At 35.0% G+C, this 23,428-nt stretch overlaps 1 protein-coding gene and 1 long non-coding RNA gene across 3 annotated transcripts in view; one reads left to right on the plus strand and one right to left on the minus strand.

Moving 5' to 3' along the window:
* LOC127847525 (anion exchange protein 2-like) overlaps window positions 1-23,428 on the minus strand; it is a 317,475-nt gene that overhangs the window by 237,833 nt on the left and 56,214 nt on the right. The window contains exon 2 of one of the 2 annotated variants that reach the window (XM_052379530.1): window positions 9,411-10,158. The exons of the other annotated variant lie outside the window; for it this stretch is intronic. The gene's annotated coding sequence lies outside the window, so the exon portion shown is untranslated. The remainder of the gene's footprint in view (window positions 1-9,410; window positions 10,159-23,428) is intronic. 2 annotated transcript variants of the gene reach the window in all.
* On the plus strand, window positions 447-1,609 carry LOC127847533 (uncharacterized). Its single transcript, XR_008034010.1, has 2 exons — window positions 447-880; window positions 1,440-1,609. It is a non-coding gene; the product is annotated as an uncharacterized LOC127847533 (long non-coding RNA).

The following is a 23,428-nucleotide window of genomic DNA, read 5'->3' on the forward strand; positions in this document are numbered from 1 at the left end:
CCATCAGATTGTTTTACACACTTCTTTTCTGGGCCCCTCTTCTCTATCTGTAATCATTGGTTTTAACTTGAAGGGGCGTAAGAGACCTTTCATGCCCTGAGATCATAAGTACTTTTAATGTTCTTTTTTGCACATAATTTATCACATATTATTTTCCAACACAGGTCACCAAGTCTCCAACACAGGTCACTATAGTCTCCAACAGAGGTAACTATAGTCTCCAACACAGGTCACTATAGTCTTGAACACAGCTCACTAGTGTCCAATACATGTCACTATAGTCTCCAACACAGGTCACTAAAGTCTCCAACACAGGTCACTAAAGTCTCCAACACAGGTCAATTCAGTCTCCAACACAGGGTTGTCATTATGATTGTAAACAAAGGATTATTTTGGAGTAACTGATTTGGCCGGGGGTCAAGGGCGCCGCCTAGGCCCCCTTGCAGGGTTCCCGCTGTCGATCGCCATTGGCGCCAATTGCGACAAAATAAAAAATCTGGCGACAAAATTTCGTAAATGGCGATTTTAAAAAAATCGGCATTTTTCTGCGTTCATATTTTCTTAAAATGACAAAAGACGCTGTGTTTACCAGCCGCTTTACGGCAGTCGTAATACTATAGATTTCCATGGTGTAAGCGATACAGCTGTAATCAATGGAGCGTGGTGCTGACTGCCGACTACCGCAAAGTGGAATGTTATGGTGATAATTGCGATTATCTGGGGTGTTGTTGCAAGTTATCTTAATTGGTCGGCAGTTTTATTGCATCAGAGATAAGGCAATATTGAAATATACCGACTTTGCGCTTAAATGTGAAGTGTTTGTCACAGTGTTCGAAGCAGATTCAAGACCGTTAAATTGACAACAATGACAATCAAAAAGGTAAGTATCGATTGTTTTTAGAAAAATCGGTGTAATTATAGAAAATAGTAAAACATTTTACATCTATTGGTTCTATTTAAACGGTGACATATTGCTGTTTCACTCGTCAAAATGGCAAGTTCAGAGTGTAAAACGACTTTTAGAAAGTGAACATTAGATGCTGCTTATTTTGAGACTCATTCAAAATGCAAACGTTCCCACCGCTATTGTTCACCAGCTAACAAACAAAAACCAAACAAGACAGTTGTTTATCAGAATTTCATTTCCTTCAATATGATTTCCAACACACAATCTATGCTGTGTGAACTCTTTATATCCTCAACACTTATCAATTCATTCACTACCGGATGTACCTTAAAAAAAAGGTAAACATAGTTTAGCACATGGAAATCAATTTGACATTTGATATACACAAATGCTTATTTTATTTGACTGTTGTGTTAAGGGCTCTATGTAGTAGATCATATGCTAGCACACATTTATATTATTTATATACTTCACATTCATTGATTATTATTAGTATTATATTAATATTATATTTCCCTTTTTGTATTTTCAGAATACCACAAAGCTTCTGAAGCACCAAAACTGTGGCAACATATTCAGGCTGCTAAGAAGGTGTCAATCAACAAGAGTTACAACTGATTGAATGTGCCTTTATTTAATTAACAATGTTAAATGTGTTGTTATTATTAATACTACTGTTATTAAATCGATTCCTTTAACATACTGTAAATGCTCAGTTTTTGTTTGTATTATAATAACATGATCTTCATCGCCCAAATGTAGCCCCAGTGTGGCGACAACTTTTTAAATTTGGCGAAAGTAAGTGGCGACAACTTTTGAAAGCCCAGAGGGAACCCTGCCCTTGTAGGTCCAAAGCAAGGCCCTGGAAGGGGGGTCAGGGGGGCAAAGCCCCCTGACCGAAAACAAATTCTACACATTTTAGGGACAAAATACTGCTATTCTAAGAGAATAAAAAAGTTAAAATGAGGTCTAAAAAGAATAGAAAATTTTAAGATTTTCACATTTTTAGTATACTTTACAATGTAAAAACATATTAAATTGATAGATCTTTGCATGTCCAAATTCTATCCATTACCCGATAATCCAGTATTATAACGATTTCTTTTTTTTCAAAACCAAATTACGGCCAATATTGACAATGAATGTCATCCGCCATTTAACGCAAATTTTAGTGCATATACAAATTGAAATGTGGGATTGGGGAATTCCCATTGAACATGCGTGAAGCGCGTGACGTGATTTGAGAGCATTGAGAACCGTTTATATTTAGTAATTACGGCAAATCAACAACTCAATCTAAACTGTTACATGTACCTCCTTTCAAAAAAGTTTGGGAAAGTGAAAGTTAATTTCTGAGAATAAAAACGCGTCTTTCTTTAAATTTTACAGTACCTTTCATTCCGGATCGTGATATTACTTGTCATGTCATTCATGCATGTAGACCTATATGTATGCATAGTTTGGCAATCTCAAAACACGTTATTTACCTGCTTATTATATTATGTGTTATGACCATTTGTATAACAAAATGCATTATTTAATTGAAGTATTTTCAAATGCGTATTATTAAATGTGTTATCCGAAATCATTTTCAGATTTCATTATTCACGGAAAATTAAGAAAATTCTAGCAACAGAGACACATTTCTCGTGTTTTTCATGTACAGATGAAAATCATGCCAAAATTAGACTTCACGTATAACATCACGTCATTCTTTCTCAGGAAAGCGTGGACTTTAATATTTAGATGCTGAATAACAACTTTGTAGCACAAAGGTCGCTAATATCTTTTATTTTGGTAGAAAATCGAAGAGCATTTTTTAATATGTAGAAACTTTTTCTCTAACTAAAAATTCTAGTTAATTACGCTCTACAGTGCTACATTCGATGAGATACGGTCAGTAATAATCTGTGAAATGTACAGCTATTTGATACAGTTTCATGTGGGGTCGGCGTGTATTCGGCTGCCTGAGCGATGATTGGTTGACGTGCTTACCAAGAAAAATTTGATTGACAGCTGGAAAAATCAATATTGGCTACTCGCTGAGAAATTCATTGAAAACAGTAGCTCTTAGGCGGAGTTAACAGATTGACTGAATGACCGGGCATCGCTCTACTATACTACGGTTATTGTCTATTTGCGTGATCAAAACTTCCGATCGCAATTTTAAAGATTCGGGAAAAACAACAGATTTTCTGGCGATTTTAACCGATGAATTATGATCGGCAATGGGTTAATAATGACAACCCTGCAACACCTGTCACTATAGTCTCCAACACAGGTTACTATAGTTTCCAATGCAGGTCACTATAGTCTCCAACACAGGTCACTAGAGTCTCCAACACAGGTCACTATAGTTTCCAATGCAGGTCACTATAGTCTCCAACACAGGTCACTAGAGTCTCCAACACAGGTCACTATAGTTTCCAATGCAGGTCACTATAGTCTACAACACAGGTCACTAGAGTCTCCAACACAGGTCACTATAGTTTCCAATGCAGGTCACTATAGTCTACAACACAGGTCACAAGAGTCTCCAACACAGGTCACTATAATCTCCAATACAGATCACTATAGTTTCCAATGCAGGTCACTATAGTCTACAACACAGGTCACTAGAGTCTCCAACACAGGTCACTATAGTTTCCAATGCAGGTCACTATAGTCTACAACACAGGTCACTAGAGTCTCCAACACAGGTCACTATAGTTTCCAATGCAGGTCACTATAGTCTACAACACAGATCACTAGTCTCCAATACAGGTCACTATAATCTCCAATACAGATCACTATAGTCTCCAATACAGGTCACTTAAGTCTCCAACACAGGTCACTACACTGTAACTCCAATATAGTGCGGTCCGTTATAACGCTGTGTCCAATATAACGCGGGGGGTGCTTGGATCCCGTTTTTTTTCCAACCTTCCATTGCTGATTCCAATCCATGTTATGCAACTTCATGTATTTTCAGAAAATTCAAAGAAGCCGGGGATCACAGATTGATTGCTTTATCCGTCCATTTAACGGATTTTAATCGATTAGAGGTTAAATGACACTCGACAGCTAATTGGTGTTAATCTGTTGTGTAATGTCAATAAAGGTGTGAAACTTGCGAGTCCGTGTTTATTACATGTATTCCCTATCAGAGCGGTTTGGTGCGCTAAGTTCAATAAGGTAAGTGCAAGCGGAATATTTATCAAATTAAAGTTATTTTAAACAATTACCTGTTTATGTTTTGTATTTAACGTGTATTGTATTTCATTGTATAAACTATGGCTGTGTAAGTGTGTTATCGTTTATTATATGCTATACGTGCTTGATAAATAAAAAGATTTTTGTGTATGTTTATGTGTATGTTTAATGTTTTAGAGCGATTTACATGCTAACGCAGTGTAATTGTTAACAGTGATTCACATAAATGTTTGCCCTTTATACCAAAAGTCCTTGGAAAGCACGTTTTTACATGCTGCGTATGACGCAATAAAACATTTCTTTGTACATGTATCGAATTGCATTCAATCTAAATTTAAATTCGTCGTCCAATGAAAGCTGTGTCCCAAAATGCACTGTACTATTTTTCTGAGAAATGGCGCAGGCATATGAAATTGTTTATGAAATTCGTAAACATATTTCTTGTCATAAATGTTTAACATTACTTTTGCGTAAGTGATGTTGTAATTATACTGGATTATCGGATAAATGTGCACATTAGAAAAAAGGTATGTATACTGTAATCATTCGATTCGGTTTATATACATGTATTTGCGGATGACAACACAGCGTGGCAATACACAGGACCTATATTATAGGCTATACTTTACCTATTTTTATAGCCCCCTTAAATAAATAAGCTCAAAACTTATAACGCTGTCCGTTTATAACGCTGTTGCGTGGCTTGGACCCCGTTATCCGCGTTATATTGGAGTTACAGTGTATAGTCACTTGGATACTTAGAATTATTCCAAATAATCTAAAAATGGATTATTTTTCCCGATCCAAATGACACAGGCTGTAAAATATAAAGCAAAAAAAAATCACTGCTATATACTTAGTATTATTATACATCACTGCCAAAGTTAGTTTAGATTCACAGAGATTTCACTTGTACTCGAATCTCAGTTATTCTCAACAATGACACTTACAACCCAGTAGGCTGGTTAAAGGTTTTAAATCAGAGAGCAAAAGGTTAACAAGCAAGCTTAGTTGGTGACACTGCTCTAAAATTTGGGCTCTGGAATTTAAAAGTGTACAATTCAGCAGAAAAATGAGCTTGTTATAGCCTTCAAAGATGGCCCAGATTTAGCCCAGCTACCAAAATATTCCAGGTGGTCAATATGATGCCCTTGACGTGCCCTTGGGATGTAAGTCAGACATTATCATTCATGTAATATGATGCCCTTGACGTGCCCTTGGGATGTAAGTCAGACATTATCATTCATGTTCATTAACCCTTTCAGTGTGGGAACCAAATTTTGAAGGCCTGTGCAAACAGTTTGGATCCAGATGAGACGCCACAGAACGTGGCGTCTCATCAGGATCCAAACTGTTTGCTATTCTGATAGTATTCTTTGGACAAAAATGAAGGAAATGCTAATTTTAGAAATTTAGTAGACAACATTTTAGCAGACGACAAATTTCCCAGCATGCAAAGGGTTAAATTTTGTAAAACTGTATTAATTGGCAAAAATTGTAAACTATTCAGCAACATACCAAACAATGTATATCCAATGATCTGTCTGTAAATGATACACACACAAAAGAACAAGATTTATATAATTTTTGTGTTAATGTTATTTATGAAAATTAATTTGATGTAATTCAGTTTAGCAGCTTAGAATACTATGCAGAATACAGTTCAACCGCTTTATTTCACTAAAAGTTAATCTTCATGCTCATGTACATTGTCATATCATGTGATGAAATCTGGTACATGCTTGTAAGTATTTAAAATGTCATGAACTCCCATCAATAATACATCATTACATGCATTGTCGTCAGCACATGTTTAAAAAGGAAGTAGACAATAAATATTTTAACCATCCTTACATGTATATTACATGTATATTCAAAGTAATGTATTTAAATAAACCACAAGAATGTCTCACAGTGAGCAAGGATGCTTTATGACTCAGTTGTTACTCATAATTATTACTGTTTGAATTATAACACATCTTAATAACTTATTTTTAAGGACATATTAAGGTGTTTTTGGTTTATTTTAATCGAGATAAGGTCATGGCGCTACTTAGGGGGGGGGGATGTTATTTGGTAAACGGATAATAAAATGATGCTGTTGATGTAAATATTTGGGAAAATACCCAAAGCAAATTTTGACAGTATTACATTTTATGATGATGATGATATTGATGATGATGATGATGATGATGATGATGGAGGACAATTATGGTGATTGTTGTGGAAGAGATAAGGAGGAGGAGGAGGTGGATGATGATGATGATGGTGGAGGTGATGATGATGATGGTGGTGGTGATGATAATGATGGTGATGATGATGATTATGGTGGTGGTGGTGATTATGATGAAGATGATTGATGATGGTGTTGATGATAATGATGAATGATGATGGTGTATCAAGGCCATATACTGATCTAGTTAGAAACATTCATTTAAGGTCTGCTAATAATATAATTTATGACAATTGGTTAGTTAACAGGTGCTATGACGTCAATTGTCATTTAATGAATCTGTTGTCAATGTTGCAACTTGTAGTTTGTGACAATGTCTTTTATGTCTTCTATGCGCCTCAAGCAACGCACGTGGAAGCAAAAATGAAAGTCAATAAAAAATGGGTGAAACACTACGTGAGAGCATTCTGCACCAATGTAATTACTTCACAAACAAAATTAATATTTATAAAGAAGAGACTGAAAATTAATTAGATAAGTTTGCATTTACATGTGAAAACATTTTTGTAATGGAAATAATGCATCACATAAAAAAGTCTGTGAAGCGTTTGCTTTTTAAGTGGCATGTTTGCTTCTTTATCTTAATTTGTGAGTGGAGTTTTGGATTGTATTACGATATGTACACATGGCAAACTGAAATGACAACGGTCCTATTTAAATTGTAAACATTTTAGATTAAAAATTTAAATAATTTACCAGTTAAAAAGTCAAACATATTTCTGATTTATTATTCACGACCTTGTGTACATAGTGTAAAGAAGAGATCACCCTAAAAATGATCGTGAATATTATATATTCAAAGTTTAAGTGATTAAAATATTTACATGCAAAACCAATTATAAAGACTTATCACTATAAGTGATAAAATACAAGCAATACTGTTTAAAAGGCCTATAACTTTAAGAGATGAAAATACTTGCAAGCAGTATTACAATTATTAATACTTATCATTTTAAACCTTTCCCACTCAGAGGAAAATTGAAAATGCTATGTGCAGACAGAATAAAACCAGAACCGCCTGCAAATAACAGTCAGTTCAGGTTTTTATGTTGTTTGCTGCTCATCAGTATCTTTGGGTTGGAAATGAAGCCTTAAAAACTTGAATCTAGTAAGAAAGGTCTTAAATTAAATATAACTTTCTAAGGAACTACAAATGCGTGAAAAAACGTATCTAAGTGGTAAAGGGTTAATTAAATACGTATCTAAGTGGTCAATGGTTAAATACATACATAAGTGGTAAAGGGTTAAATAAGTATCTAAGTGGCAAAGGGTTAAAACATATTTTAAGTGGTAATTTAGGGTTAAATACCTATTTAAGTGGTAAGGTTTAAATACGTAACAAAGTTGTAAAGGGTTTAATATGTATCACAGTGGTAAAGGGTTAAATAAGTATCTAAGTGGTAAAGGGTTAAATATGTATCTAAGTGGTAAAGGGTTAAATATGTATCTTAGTGGTAAAGGGTTAAATACGTATCTAAGTGGTAAAGGGTTAAATATGTATCTTAGTGGTTAAGGGTTTAATACGTATCTTAGTGGTAAAGGGTTAAATACGTATATAAGTGGTAAAGGGTTAAATTCATATCAAAGTGGTAAAGGGTTAAATATGTATCTAAGTTGTAAAGGGTTAAATATGTATCTAAGTTGTAAAGGGTTTAATACGTATCTAAGTGGTAAAGGGTTAAATAAGTATCTTAGTGGTAAAGGGTTAAATATGTATCTAAGTGGTAAAGGGTTTAATATGTATCAAAGTGGTAAAGGTTTAAATATGTATCTAAGTGGTAAAGGGTTCTAAGTGGTAAAGGGTTAAATAAGTATCTTAGTGGTAAAGGGTTAAATATGTATATAAGTGGTAAAGGCTTAAATATGTTTCTAAGTAAAAAAGGGTTAAATACGTATCTTAGTGGTAAAGGGTTAAATACGTATCTTAGTGGTAAAGGGTTAAATACGTATATAAGTGGTAAAGGGTAAAATATGTATCTAAGTGAAAAAGGGTAAAATACGCATCTTAGTGGTAAAGGGTTGATTACGCATCTTAGTGGTAAAGGGTTAAACAAGGGACAAAATTGTCACAAAACCAGGTTTTCATTGTGAAAAAAAATCTGATTAAGGGAGACAACTCAAACTGAACTTTTGAAATGAACAAACAAAATTAACCCCCTTTGTAAGTTTGTTTCAAAATAAATCTATTTTAAGTTGTGGTGACCTTGACATTGGAGATATTGACGTGATTCTTTCGTGCGACACACCGTCCCATGATGGTGAACAAATGTGCCAAATAATTGTAAAATCTCACAATGAATGACATAGTTATGGCCCAGACAAGCTCATTTATTGCCAATTTTGACCTTTGAACTCAAAGTGTGACCTTGACCTTGGAGATATCGACGTAATTATTTCGCGCGACACACCATCCAATGATGGTGAACAAATGTGCCAAATGATTTTAAAATATGACAATGAACGACATAGTTATGGCCCGGACAAGCTTGTTCCGCCCGCCCGCCAGTCCGCCAGCCAGCCCGCCAGCCAGCCAGCCAGCCAGCCAGCCAGCCCGCCCGCATTCGCCAATCTAATAACCAGTTTTTTCCTTCGGAAAACCTGGTTAATAAGTATCTTAGTGGTAAAGGGTTAAATACGTATATAAGTGGTAAAGGGTTAAATATGTACCTAAGTGGTAAAGGGTTAAATACGTATATAAGTGGTAAAGTGGTAAATATGTATCTTAGTGAAAAAGGGTTAGATACGTATCAAAGTGGTAAAGGGTTAAATATGTATCTAAGTGGTAAAGGGTTTAATACATATCAAAGTGGTAAAGGGTTAAATAAGTATCTTAGTGGTTAAGGATTAAATACGTATCTAAGTGGTAAAGGGTTAAATACGTATCTAAGTGGTAAAGGGTTTAATATGTAACAAAGTGGTAAAGGGTTAAATATGTATCTAAGTGGTAAAGGGTTAAATGATTGAATGCTAACAGCCTGTACCATCTTTTAAAAGTTTATCCCTTTAAATGATAAAAAATAATTACAAACTGAACCATTTTAAAGACTTATCACTTTAAGGGATGATGAAAATACTTACAAGAAGAACCAAGTTTAAGGGCTTATCCCCCGTTAAGAGTTCTGGTCTGTCTGCTGAAGTCACACAAAAATGATGACTGTGTTATTCACAACAGAGAGATATAGGCATTGGCAAATATTTGCCTCTTGCCTATTCACGCCACTGTCAGATTGAGCAAATAAATAATGACATATCACAGATGTTTGTTCTTTGGGTAAGTGTGCACAGTTTTGTGGATCTTGTCTTAGGCCACTTCATAAAACTTCTTCCACAATCAAATACTATCAATCACTTTGTCTTCAAAGACAAATTTGCTGCAACTAACAGTTGTTGACAATGGGGTGATGAATCTAATGCTGTGCAACCTTTTACACAAAACTGCCAAAAGAAAAACAAAATTGCTTTTGAATGTTTATACAAAAACTTCACTCTTTCAAACAAACGTCACAGTATTTACCGATTTTCAAATCCGGTTCAAGAAGATCTACAAGAAATTACTTAAGCACAAAAACCAAGCTTTCTGCAGTTTTTAAAGTCTGTTGATTTACTGTTAAACAGTACGAAATTAAAGTTCTTATTTTCACGACTGTCACTATATTTGCACAAAACCGAACAAGCCTCCGATGGGACAGTTGCAATGCGCTATCCCAGCTCCATGGCTGCTATAGTTACGTGAGGGGTTGAGTGTAACCACTGTAGTTGAGGTCACAAAACGGATGGGTATGCATTTGGGCTTCTTCAATGGATAAAAGTTGTGCAGGCTTCAGATCTGGAAATATAAAATGTAATTTTAACCCATTTATGCCCAGTGGACTCTCCCATCCTTCTAAATTGGATCACTTTATTTCCAAAATTAGGGGTGTCAAGTATATTTATTTCTATATTTAGAATATTTCATAACGTAATTCATTTAAGCAAACAGCGCAGACCCAGATGAGACGCCGCATTATGCGGCATCTCATCTGGGTCTACGCTGTTTGCAATGTCCTTGCAATGCATAAATGGGTTAATATTTGCTGAATTCAGTTTAGGAGTTATGTAATTAGTAATAAAATATCATTATACTTTAATATTAATAATTGTTATTCCAATACATGGGATTGTTTCATCATCTTATAACTTGTAATTCGTTTACCACTTGAATTTATTTTTTGTACTGCAATAATATTTTTACTCCAGATATATGTTTGAAAAGTTAGTATCCTATTTGCTATCATAAACTTCTTTCACATTACAAAATCACTGAAATTGATCTAAAAGTGTTGTGCCATGTATTGACAGTTCAACAGCTAAGCTCTAATAAAACAATACTTATGAAATTAGGAAAACAGGAAATGACATCTTTCAACCATTAATTATCAACACACAAATCTTGTACTGCAGAAACATTTGATGATGTTAAAGCTGTTAAGGCTTTTTCTATTTAATTGCCAATTAATTAACAGTAACAAATAGGAAAACAGAGTTGTATGCATGATTAATTTGAAATAAATACTAGACAAATGCATCATTTAAATTGATCTTACAACAAAACTGTATGTTCTTTGGGTTTGTTTAGATCTCAAAAAAAAGAATACATGTACAGTATAATGATAAACAAGGAGGGCCAAAGGCGAACATGAGATTTCAGGGAATTTAACTGTTCAAGGGCTTGACGTTAACCCATTTATGCCCAGCCTCGAGAAAAAAGGCCTTGGCAAACAGCGTCGACCCAGATGAGACGCCGCATGATGCGGTGTCTCATCAGGGTCTGCGCTGTTTGCTTAAAGGAATTTCTGTAAGAAATATTCGAAATATAGAAATAAATATACTACACATCCCTTATTTTAGAAATGAATTGATCCAATTTAGAGGATGGGAGAGTCAACTTGGCATAAATGGGTTAAATCAATTTTGCCAATCTGACAAGTGCTCTAAAAGTTCACTTGTCCTGTCCAAAAATGTCACCTTCAAATGTAACTAAATATAACTATGTAAGTGTTCAGGAATTTTACAACTTCTGTGTAGTCAAATTTTACATAAGTTTTCTTTTCATATATAAATCATATATAGATGGGCTGTGCTCTCTGAAAAAGGGGTTTAATGCATGTGCGTAAAGTATCGTTCCAGATTAGCCTGTGCAGTTTGACCAGGCTAATCAGGGACGACACTTTCCACTTTGATGAGATTTTTCGTTTATAGAAAATCTCTTATAACCAAAAAACAAGTTTAGTCGAAAAGTGTCGTCCCAGATTAGCCTGTTTGGTCTAGAAAAAAGGCCTTGGCAAACAACGTAGACCCAGATGAGACGTCTCATCAGGGTCTGCGCTGTTTGCTTAAAGGAATTTCTGTAAGAAATATTCTTAATATTGAAATAAATATACTACACATCCCTAATTTTGGAAATAAACTGATCTAATTTAGAAGGATGGGAGAGTCCACTAGGCATAAATGGGTTAAGATCAAACATTTTAATTTATGTAATATCAAGTTGAGCATGTTCGGGTAAACTTAAAAAAAATATTTGGTCAACAATTTAACTTTGCTAGCAATAGTTGTTACTATGAACTCAGTTAACATCTGTTATTCTGCTCAGTAACATCCAGTATGAGGGCCCTCAATCTATTAAATCTGCCGCCGAGATTCCGCGGCACTCCCCCACCTGAAAAGTATACTTTTTTCCCCTTTTGGGAGGAAAAAATCCCCCCCCCCCCAAAAAAAAATAAAATAAAAAATTTATTTATTTTTTTTTTAATAGAAAGACGTGTCTCATGATTATTATATCTCAATTCTATTTCAATTCAATCATTGCAAACATACTAAATTATGAAAAATGCAATGAATATAGTACAAACATGTACAAATGTAATAATGAGAGAGTAAGTAAAAAAAATCCCCCAAAAAGGGAAACGCCGCAAAAATTCCCCCTCCTAAGGGCTGCGGACCCCTTCCCCCAAAGTAGTGTGAGGGCGCTGAGTACAAATATAACTGTAATAAATCCACCGATAAATGTTATCATCCAAATCAGTTTGACTTGCAATCTTTTGTCAAAATGCAAATAAAAATGTGACACAAGTTCATGTTCCAGTAAAAAGTTGTTTGTAAATAGCCGTTAGTCGACTGCTGAGTTCCAAATTACATCTATTCCATAAATGTTTAAAAACAGAGATAATTCTTCTAGAAAAAAAAAGTTTTAAAGTTAAAATATCCATTTCACTTATATTTAATTTTTCTGATATATGTAAGTTTTACCACCTATTATTCAAATTTATTTATCAAAACAATAATAAAAAAATAATAAAGTTGATGCTTAATGTCACAATTTTACTGGTAGAGGTCATACAAATAACGTCTTAATGCGAAGCTAAGCCTTTATCTGTCAGTCAGCATTCCGCTGAAACATGACTGGCATGTATGTGCCCCGACCCGGGATCGAACCCGGGACTTCAGGATTTTAACACAAGCGCCTTATCCACTGGGCTACTGAGGCTCATATTCACATACTGGTGAGACAATTTAGTCTTGCCAGCTCCTGTCATTGACACAAAGACAGACATATGAAAGGACAGTATGGCGGTACAACATATCTCTCCCTTATTTGACTTATTGAGATATTTTGAAAACAAAATAATATTACAAACATTTAAATTTAGTTTTAAAAAGTATTGAATGCTGATATGAATGCAATCCATTCATACAAGATTATCAAAAGATATTTAAATTTCAGTGAAAAAACCTAAATTCTTACCCCATGTCAAATGTTACAAGTATTCACATTTCACTTGATTCAATAATTTTGAGAACAATGCACACCACACAAAACAAACCAGAACTATTTATTTACTAGATTCACTTTCAATTTAAAATAACGAGCAGCTATAAACTGGTTTAACAATCAAATGACAGACAGGCTGCATGCATGAGCCCTAAAGCCTTACCTCTATAAAATGTTCCCCTAAGGCTATCCACTTACTTCACAGTGGACTTTGATGACTCGGCTTTGTTTATATCTCACAATTTTGCACTATTGGCTTTGCTTTGTTCAGGTTTCAAAATTTCAGATTGTTGGGTTAGACTATTATGCAACAAAATCTAATGGTCAATGCCCTATGCACTATCTAATCATGAATAATAGTTGCACTTACAATAATCTCTGGAGCGACAGGATTTAACAATATCCATTTATGCATGAAATACTTATTGACAGATCTAACAATGTGTTTGTTAATGTTACGAAAGACATTGCATTGACCAAACGAAAACATCGGCCTTAAGAAGTTCCGAAATAAACTAGAAATGTGTCACAGACATCCGGTCCCCTAAGCAAATGTTTGGACACAGAAAAATCCACTGTATATTTTACAGTAGACAAAAAGACATAAGGCAAGAGCTCAGCCAAAAAAAGTTGCAGTCAATTAACGCTCATCACCGCATAAAGATAATTCAGCTGTGACATGTATGACAGTTTTTGCAAAGTTCACCAAGCAGTTATAGGCAAAGTGAAAATGGCTATGTGCAAACAGCATAAAACCAGAACAACCTGCGAGTAACTCACAGCCTGTTCAGGTTTTATGCTGTTTTAACTGCTCATCAGTATCTAAGGGTTGGAAATGAAGCCTTAAACATTTGAATTTAATTATATTTAACTTTTTAAGGGACCACAAATGCATCAAAATACATATCTCAGTGGTAAAGGGTTAAACAGGACTTCAAAACAAAAGCTTTGGGATGTATGTACAGACGAACGGATGAATGCAATATTTAAAGGGATCTTTTCACGGTTTGGTAAATTGACAAAATTGAAAAAAGTTGTTTCAGATTCGCAAATTTTCGTTTTAGTTATGATATTTGTGAGGAAACAGTATTACTGAAAATTTACCATAGTCCAATATAGCCATTATATGTATCTTTTGACGATTTGAAAACCTAAAAATTATAAAGCGTTGCAACGCGAAACGATTGAATAATTTGGAGAGTTCTGTTGTTGTCGTTTAAATTTACAAAACTACGAAGATTGCTTATATAAGGTATAAAATACTTATACTGTGTATACCCGGCAGAATAGCCGAGAGGGCTAATGTGTTTTTACTTCAGACTAACTCCAGGACTCCGGGGGTCACTGGTTCGAGCCCTGGTACCGGCTACTTTTTTTTCCTTTTTTAAAATTTTATTCTTGATTTTTCACTGGAGCTTTTAAGATACAATGTTTACATTTATCAATATAAAGCATTTAACGACAAACTTCAATTACGCCAAAATCTGTGAAAAGGCCCCTTTAAGGCCTACAACTCATGAGGAGGGGCATAATTAAAAGCTTAATAAATTATGAACTTGTGTGAAGACATTATTATGTCAATACTTTTGAGTACTTGTAAATATGTATCTCCACAAGTTATCATTGGTAGCTAAGACAAACAGTGGCGGGCAAGGAGTCCTTATATAAACATCTAGCAACCAAACTATTTTTGAGTCCTTACATAAGTATTTAGCGACCAAACTATCTTCTCCTATAATTAACCTGATAACATTTGGTTGGCATTATATTCTGGGTGAAGTAATGGGAAAAGGCATAAGTTTGGTATTATCTATGAAGCTTAAACATTGCAATAAGATGGGGTAAATTATACATGTACATGTCCTATGACATCTTTGCTCTATAAGACAATTACATGCCACTGTGTATTACACTTAAATAATGTATTAATTAGACCTTAATGAGTGTGTGAGATGGTGTCTGAGGTTGCATAATGTGATGACCCGGAGTGTGTCCCAGCACTCATTCACTTACTGACCCACGTAGTGTGTCCCAGCACTCATTCACTTACTGACCCACGTAGTGTGTCCCAGCACTCATTCACTTACTGACCCACGTAGTGTGTCCCAGCACTCATTCACTTACTGACCCACGTAGTGTGTCCCAGCACTCATTCACTTACTGACCCACGTAGTGTGTCCCAGCACTCATTCACTTACTGACCCACGAAAATTGAGACAAATGTTGATTCTACAGTGTTTGAATTTAGCCACTGGACCAAAGACCAGGTCCACCAAAATTACCAACAGTCCAGTAGAAAATTACAGATGACTGGTCCGATGGTCCAGTCAATTTTGGATGTAAAGGAATGTCCAAACTAAGTAATGAAATGTTCAAATTCAGTAACGAAATAAAAAAAACAACAATACAAATAAAACACGAAAAAGTAACTGATCATGGCAGCTCTAAACTGAAAGTAAACTTTCCAGATGTTTATGACTAGCGCGCATCGGATTTGCGCAATGACGTCTCATTCATATCAAACGCTCTTGTCGTTTTCGAATTAAAAGGTTAAATGAACTGAATAACATGTGTTTGTTTTGTAATGCCTTTAATAAATGCCACATTTAAAATATTAATCTTGTCTGTATTCATTAATTTATGATACATTGAACATTTTATTGTGATAGTCGTTTGACCCGTAAACAAAATTCAAAACTTTCCCAATTTAAACACCGTGCTTTTCGGTGCCATACTGACGACAACGTCGGATGGTAAACAATTTAGGCATAACCGTTGCGCACGTTGTTTTTTTCTTTCGTTACAATGACTTGGTAAACTTTTCATTGAACGATGAACTTTTTTAGACATTTTGATGGCGCTTAAAAGCCAGGAGTGAAGAGAAAAGAACCTGCAACCAACCCAAAACATGAATACAAGAAAAAGAGAAGACGTACGTTTCAAGAATCGTGTCTCAAACAGTTCTAATGGCTGAAATATGACGGCAGTAAAATGTATTGTGATACTTGCAGAAATCAGTCCAGTAATGATGATTCTTCTCTGGTCAAGGGCACAGATAAGTTCAAATCCATTTTGTAGAGAATATTAACTACTGAACATTCTACATTTGTTTAATATTTATTTCATAAGGTCATGTCAATAAACAAGTTGTTATCTGCAGTAAAATGTGATATCATAATAGTAGATCTAGATATAGAACAGATTGGTTAAAGGGGCCTTTTCACAGATTTTGGCATTTTTTAACTTATTCATTAAATGCTTTATATTGATAAATGTAAACATTGGATCGTAAAAGCTCCAGTAAAAAATCAAGAATAAAATTACAAAAAAGGAAAAGAACATTGCCCGGAGCAAGTTTCGAACCAGTGACCCCTGGAGTCCTGCCAGAGTCCTGAAGTAAAAATGCTTTAGCCTACTGAGCTATTCCGCCGTGTACACATGCTTGACGTATTTTATACCTTATATAAGCAATCTTCGTAGTTTCACAAAATTTAACGACAAAAACAGAACTCTCCAAATTATTCAATCGTTTCGCGTTGCAACGCTTTATAATTTTTAGGTTTTACAATCGTCAAAAGATGCATATAATGGCTATATTAGACCATGGTAAATGTGTAGTATTACTGTTTTCTCACAAATATCATAACTAAAACGAAAATTTGCGAATCTGAAACAACTTTTTTCAATTTTGTCAATTTACCAAAGCGTGAAAAGATGCCTTTAATGTCAAAATCCCATAACTGTATCGGTCCAGTAAAAAGTAATTCCGTCCAGTGATTTTATTACTCTTACTGGTCTGAATGTCCACTGCTCCAAAAAGTTATTTGTAAAGACTGTTCTATAGCTCCAATATCCAGCTACAATGTATTTAGTTGTTATTGAAAGATTTGTTAAATTTGGAGTGGTCTTTGGTGTTTGGGGGAGGGGTAAATGGAGTACCCAGAGGAAACCCAACATATCTGGTATGGTGACCACAGACCAAACATGGGTGCTTGCAGGAAAGCGGAAATATGACCCAAATTGTGGGCTTGTTTTCTTTTATAAGTTGGGTTTGCTCCTAGGAAACATGAAGAAAATCAACAAGTTCCTTGAAGGGGAACAAATAAAGACAACTAGGCAATTTTAGGAACATTACTGCATTTAATTAAAATTAAATGTAAGTTATTATTTTGTAAAATATTCTTGTACAATTAGAAGGAAACAAGCAAATTCGTTGAATTGATATCCCGTGCCAACATGCTTCTGGACACAAAAGTGTTATATTTGACACTCAAAAAAGCCTTTTTTCAAGATACAAAGCGCCATAACTCCTTTATTATCCAATGGTGTACAATGCCATTAGGGGTGCCTCATCCTCTTATCCATATATATACTCATACCAAGTTTCATTGAAATCCTCCAAAGCACTTCCAAGATATGGCTCCGGACACAAAAGTGCCCGACGGACGACGAAAGGACGGAAAGACGGACTGAAAGACGGACGGAAGGACGGACAACGCCAAAACAATATCCCTCTGCCTATGGTTGGGGATAATTAAGTATTTTCTACCAATTCAAATAAAACAATAGATAAATACATGGAACATATGTGGAAAACTAAGTGCCCCTATCACAAAGATAAACCGACAATGTGTTTTTTTAGGTGAATATTTAACAAACTTTATATACTTCCCTTGTAATCTTTAACCTCAAGAACCTGGTTATTTTATGTGCCACTCAATGAAAGCTACTGGTTGCAATCAGTGCTCAAAATATTTGTTGATTAATCAGAAATAATCAAATAAGTGACCGATTAATAAACTCATCATGAAAAAATATATTAATTTTAAGTATTCAGTGTAAATATTTCAAGCCAATATATTTACAACTTGAAATGTGCGCTTATTCTTGTTTATATAATTTTTTTAAATAGTAAAAACTAATTATGGGTGTTGTTAAAACAAACAGAAATAATGGATTTTTCACCTCCAGCATAAATATTACAAAATATTTATTAAGTTGTGCATATACATGTACATCTGTGGTTTGTAAAACACCCACTCTCCAGACATTAAAGTGCTTTGTTGGTGACATGTGTCATCATTAAAACATCATACTTATTAGTTATGAAGTAAGACCCCCTGCATGATAACACATTTTGATATTGAAGATACCAGAGCGCTAATGATAATTTATGCGCACAATATATATAACATTATTAAAATATAATGAAGTATAAGTTAGCAATACTAGCAAAAATGAATTTTGTATCATAACAATAATACTGTATATTATATAAAATAATAAAAATTAATATTTAATTGACGGTATTTTTCCTTCTTTTTGACCTGCCGAAAAACGGCCCTTTTCCCTCAGATTTTTTTCCCGCCTCAGCAGGTAAATTTTCCCCCATATTTCTTCCCCCCCCCCCCAATTTTTTTATTTTTTTTAAACTGTAAATACATAAGTTAACCTGATCCAGTGCAGAAAATATAACATATTGCATAATTAAATTATCTGTTGCCTTGAATTTGTTTAAAAACAGTAAAATATGTTAAATTGATTATTTAACCTTTCCTTATTTTCCCCAAAATCCGGCGTTTCGCGTGATTTTTTCCCCCAAAATCCGGCATTTCGCCCGCTTTTTTTCCTCTAAAAAAGGCCAGACCCTTTCCCCAAAATCAGATAAAAACCTCTGATTGATTATGTACAAAATATGTTCAAGGTAAAAAAATCATTAAGTTATTGAGAAATGCAAAAATCTACATATTTTACATGATAGAAGAAATTTTCAAAACAATGCAAAATATTTGTTGGCAACTTTTTTTTAATTGTCATTGCGTGGAAAATCATGGCTCTGTTTGTCATTACTGTAATGACAAAATGATTAATCAGTCCATCACTAATGCTGTACTGTTGGTATCATTTCTGTACATTATTTGACAATTCTAGCTGTCCTCAAGACTGTTGTGAACTTTGACCTTGCCTTGTGACCATGACCTTGAACCAAGGCACTTCAATTTGTTCTTGTGGGTGACATGCTGATAACCCTTTCCCACTCAGAAGCAAATTGAAAATGGCTATGTGCAAACAGAATAAAACCAGAACAGCCTGCGAGTAACTCGCAGTCTGTTCAGGTGTTATGCTGTTTGCTTCTCATCAGTGTCTTAGGGTTTGAAATGAAGCATTTAAAGCTTAAATCTAGTAAGAAAAGTATTTAATTAAATTTAACTTTCTAAGGTACTACAAATGCGTCAAAATATGTATCTAAGTGGTAAAGGGTTAATTCTGTCAAGTAGTATGAAAATCCATTAAAATTATGCTCCATGAAGACTGTTAAGAATTGATTTTTTTTAAACTTGACAATTGACCAGGAATTGTTACTTTGACCTTGGACCTAAAGACCTTGTTCTTGCGTGTGACACATCATCTCATCATGCTGTGGCCCCACCATCATGAAAATTATTAAAGATATACATCTTTGCAGTTGTTATAAATTATTTTTATTTAATTGAAAAATAACTGAAAGTTATATTCTTACCTCAAAAATTCACTTCTAAATGAGTAAACACTTAGCTCTATTAAGCAGTTATCAAACTAGCAAACATTAATGCAATGTCTTCAGCACTTTGATTACAAATGTTGTCAAATACAATCATCTACATGTACATAAACAAATATCCGTGTACTTTTACTGCTATCTGACACATACCTCACAAACAAAAATTCTAAAGCATCACATGATATTTGTTCAAACTTTAAATACCTTTTACATCACCAAATTGTACTCAAAAACCTCAATAAATATCAAAGCCTATTTAGTACAAACAATGTCCGAGAATAAATCATTGAAAGTGATTTATAATCAATGAGTAAAACATGGTGTGTTTGATTTTTGATTTTCATCAGTTTCCAAACATTTATATGAAATGCAGCATGGCATTATAATCACTGTTCGTTGCCAATTACAATGAACCTGGCTAAATAAATATTGCTGGCTAGCACAAAGATGTTTTATGTTACAATCTTATCAGCATTGACATGAACACTGCATGGTCAAATATTAATGCTCTACAATACAAACCCCCATTGCACAAAAACTTAGAATTACTGGAAGAGTTAATAAAGCAATCTTCTTAAAGTGCAAATATTTTTTCAGTGTGCGTATTTCCTATATTGGTTCAAAGATTATTACTTTTATTTAATCATTAAAAAATGCATTTCAGTGAATTTTATTCTTTCATATTTGATTATTCACATGTTTATTACAATTACTTTACATACTTAAACTATAATGTATAATCCTTTACGTACAAAAATATTAAACAATTTGCTACTTTTATTTATTTTCATTCAGATGAATTTAACAAGTACATTTATATGCATATTTTTTAACAGATCACAGACTAGCAGCAAATTCCAGTTATATCAGAAAATAACTAGAGCTTTGTCACAGACGTGACGTATACCCCCACGTGCTGCATTGGCACAGCCTATTTTGCATGCTGTCTTCACAATACAAGAGAAGCTAATTTATGGCGATTTTTAAGAATTATTTTGCCATTATCATTAATGGCCTTTTTTAACCTTTGAACTCAAAGTGTGACCTTGACCTTGGAGATATTGACGTTATATTTTTGCGCAAAACACCGTCCAATGATGGTGAACAAATCTGCCAAATGATTTTAAAATCTCACAATAAATGACAAAGTTATGGCCCGGACAAGCTCATTTATGGCCATTTTTTACCTTTAAACTCAAAGTTCAAAGAATACTATCAGAATAGCAAACAGTTTGGATCCAGATGAGACGCCACGTTTTGTGGCGTCTCATCTGGATTCAAACAGTTTGCAAAGGCCTTCAAAATTCGGTTCCCCCACTGAAAGGGTTAACTCATTGTAACTTTGAGATTTATCACATGTGTACTTTGCAATCTTTTTTTTCACACATATTTGATGGAGGACTGAACATTGAATGGCACTAGTCCAGCAGGACTTATGCAATCTTGAAATATTATTATCCTCTGTATTAGATATGAACTATAGACAGGGTGCAGATTCAACGGTGTTTTCAGGGGTTTACACACGGGCTGGACAGAATGTAATCACACTGTTAAGAACTTTATTTCTGCAAATATCTCAAGTTATTGAAATACATTTGCAAAAATCTTAAATTTGTTCTTGCAGTTTGTGCCGATATCTTAAGGTATAAGAATAAATCCTTGAATACCTGGGTCAAATCGGTGACAATTTCACTGATAGAGAGACCTAGATAGTAAATACCCATCATAACTTTAAGATTTATCATGTGTGTACTTTGTATGATGTACCAATTAAAGGCCAAACATAAAATGAAGTTCAGCAATCTGACGTAAGCAAGTTCTAAACAATCTCATGTTGACCTGAGAAGTGGAGCAGATTTGCGTGTGTCTTAACCTGAATTTATTTACAGTTCATCCACCGATCTTCAAGACTACTTTATGAACTGACCTGCCCCTATTTCCTTTTATCCTGGCTGATCTGGTATTCGCTAAAGAAATAATTTTTAGAAGAAGACCAGAGTTGGGTGGGTTATAAGACATAATGTATGTATTTATTTTGACCTTGCGGTCAAGGATAACCCATGAAAATGCAAGCACTTATTTCCAATGGGGTCCTTTGGTTTTTGCTGAAGAAACAGCAAGCAGAAGAGACAGTATTGGGATACAAGGAATACGGGTGCGATACCCTAGCTCTTTGGGAATAGATACGTTGGTTCTTTTACGTGCTCAGTGTATAGCACCGATACACGCGAGAATTACCTGGGTTTCATACCAGTACATATCTAGTTGGGTGGGAAAAACTTGAAGCATTTCTGAAATTTCCAGTGCCCCGGCCGGGATTTGAACCGGGGACCTCTGGAATGGTAGACCAGAGTGTTACCACTCGACCACCACACCACCCTAAAACATAACCCTTTCCGGCTCGGAAGCAAAGTGAAAATGGCCACGTGTAAACAGCATCAAACCAGAACAGCCTGTGAGCAACTCGCAGTATGTTCAGGTTTTATGCTGTGAGCTGCTCATCAGTAACTTAAGGTTGGAAATGAAACCTTTGAAGCTTGAATTTAGTAATAAAGGTCTTTTATTAAATTTAACTTTCTAAGGCACTACACTTGCGTCAAAATATGTATCTAAGTGGTAAAGGGTTAACTCTTTCAGTGCTGGAACCGAATTTTGAAGGCCTTTGCAAACAGTTTGGATCCAGATGAGACGCCACAGAACGTGGCGTCTCATTAGGATCCAAACTGTTTGCTATTCTGATAGTATTCTTTGAAAAAAATCAAAGAAAATGCTAATTTTAGAAATTCAGCAGAAAACATTTTTGCAGATGACAAATTTCCCAGCAGGCAAAGGGTTAAAGTACATCTGTGGTTCATCATAAGAGTATTCCTGATGCCAAAAGACAACAGAGTCATGCAGTGAAGCAGACTTTACACAAATCATGCGTTATGGGGGTTTAATGTATGTGCATAAAGTGTCATCCCAGATTAGCCTGTGCAGTCCACACAGCCAAATCATGGACACATTAGCCTGTGCAGTCCACACAGCCAAATCATGGACACATTAGCCTGTGCAGTCCACACAGCCAAATCATGGACACATTAGCCTGTGCAGTCACCACAGCCAAATCATGGACTAATTAGCCTGTGCAGTCCACACAGCCAAATCATGGACACATTAGCCTGTGCAGTCCACACAGCCAAATCATGGACACATTAGCCGGTGCAGTCCACACAGCCAAATCATGGACACATTAGCCTGTGCAGTCCACACAGCCAAATCATGGACACATTAGCCTGTGCAGTCCACACAGCCAAATCATGGACACATTAGCCGGTGCAGTCCACACAGCCAAATCATGGACACATTAGCCTGTGCAGTCCACACAGCTAAATCATGGACACATTAGCCTGTGCAGTCCACACAGCCAAGTCATGGACACATTAGCCTGTGCAGTCCACACAGCCAAATCATGGACATCACTTTCCCTCTTCACTAGATTTTTGCTCAGAAGATACTAAACTCTTTAAACAAAAAATATCATAGAAAGCAGAAAATGTTGTCACAGAAAAAGTCCCCCTTTTCACAGAGCACGGCTCATATCAGCAGACAAAGGTCTCAAACATTGAAGAGAAGTTTCTGATGCTGCAAAATGTTCGCTCAATTAACCTCAGTTACAAAAATGTACTTGTGCTCTTCAAAAACATACTTATAAACATAGATATGAATTCTAAATATGCCAGAGCAAAGAGAAATATTATTTTG

This window comes from Dreissena polymorpha, chromosome 10 (genome assembly GCF_020536995.1).
Source record: "Dreissena polymorpha isolate Duluth1 chromosome 10, UMN_Dpol_1.0, whole genome shotgun sequence".
NCBI classification, from domain to species: Eukaryota; Metazoa; Mollusca; class Bivalvia; order Myida; family Dreissenidae; genus Dreissena; species Dreissena polymorpha.